Consider the following 1,896-nt stretch of genomic DNA (forward strand, 5'->3'; position numbering starts at 1 on the left):
ACCATCTTCAGAATTATTGTTATGCTTGAACCCATTGCTGCTGCCACTGTTCCAATCCATATCATTGTCGGTATTCCTCTTTATGCTGACTCTCCACTTTGTCAAACATTATGTCCTTCTTCAGGACCTGGTTCTGCCTGACAAGATTCCTGAAGTAAGATAAATGAAATATCACTAGTGTCACTTCTAAGGCTGCATTGTTTGTAAGACATATGTGCTTATCCTTCTGGAAGTCCATGGTATCTTTAATATTCTTTCCAACACAGTAATTTAAGTGTGCTGATTCTTCTCCAGTCTTAATTATTCATTGTCCAACTTTCACATGCATTTTAGATCATTGAAAATACCATGGCTTGGGTCAGATGCATCTTCACCCTCAAACTGATATATTTGATCTACAACACGTTAAAGATAACTTTTTCAGCAGATTTACCTAATGCACTACATCCTTTGGTTTCCTGACTGCTACTTTGATGAGCATTGATTGTGGATACAAGCAAAATGAATTATTTTAAACTTCAATCCTTTCTCCATTTATTATGATGTTACTTATTGGTTCAGTTGTGAGACTTTTTGTTTTCTTTACACTAAGTTTTAATCCATAAAGAAAGTTGGAGTCTTTGATCTTCATCAGAATTTTTAGTCTACTTCGCTTCTAGCAAGCAAGGTTGTGCCATCTGCATATTGCATGTAGTTAATGAATCTGACTCCAACCTTGATGCCACCTTCTTCTTCTTAATATAATCCAGTTTGTCAGAAATTTCCTCAGGATACAGATGTACTATGTATGGTGACAGAATACAATCATGTCACACAACTTTCCTGTTTTTACACCATTCAGTTTCCCTTTGTTGTGTTTGAATGATTACTTTATATTCAGCATGCAGGTTCATCATGAGCACAATTAATTGTTCAGGAATACTCATTCTTTCCAAGGTTATCCATAGTTTGTTATGAACTGCACATAATGAACCACTTTTAGACTACATATAGTATAAAAAATAGCAGAGAAGTACTGTCAGATATAGTTCAAGAAAAAGAGCCCCTTAGGTTGGAAGGCACTCAAAATGCGACTGGGGGAAACCTGCTTCCTCAAAGTAGAGTTGACTTTGATGATGCAAATGGAGTAAAGCCCATGATACTAAAGCCTTGGGACCTTCATTTGCTGATGGGGCACAACTCAAAATGAACAGAAAACAGCTGTAAAACACACATTAAAAATCAGAACATGGATTATACGAAGTATGAATCTAGGATAATTAGAAATTGTCAAAAATGAAATGGAACACATAAACATCAATATCTTAAGCATTAGTTAGCTGAAATGGACTGGTATTGGCCATTTTGAATCTGACAAACACATGGTTTACTATGCCAGGAATAAAAAATGAAAGGGAAAGGGGGTGCAATCAATGGCAAAAAAAAAAAAACCAAAACAAGCAAGAAGGTACAATGCTGTCTGCAATAGGATAATATCCATGCACCTACAGGGAAACTCAGTAAAATACCATTATTATTCAAATTTACGCACCAACTACTAAAGCCAGGGGGGCGTGAAATAGAAGAATTCTACCAAGTTCTTCAATCTGAAATTGATCAAACATGCACTCAAGATGTATTGATCATTAGTGGTGATTGGAATGCAAAGATTAGGAGCAGGGAGGAAGGATCAGTAGTTGGAAAATATGGCCTTGGTGATAGAAAGGATGCTGGAGATCACATGATAGAATTCTGCAAAATCAATGATTTGGTTCATTTCAAACACCTTCTTTAGACAGCATAGGAGACAACTATACACATGGGTCTCACCAGATGGAATACATAGAAATCAAATTGACTACATCTGAGGAAAGAGATGATGGAAAAGCTCCCTATCATCAGTCAAAATAAGACCAG

Source organism: Chrysochloris asiatica, unplaced genomic scaffold (genome assembly GCF_000296735.1).
Source record: "Chrysochloris asiatica unplaced genomic scaffold, ChrAsi1.0 scaffold00066, whole genome shotgun sequence".
Classification (NCBI taxonomy): domain Eukaryota; kingdom Metazoa; phylum Chordata; class Mammalia; order Afrosoricida; family Chrysochloridae; genus Chrysochloris; species Chrysochloris asiatica.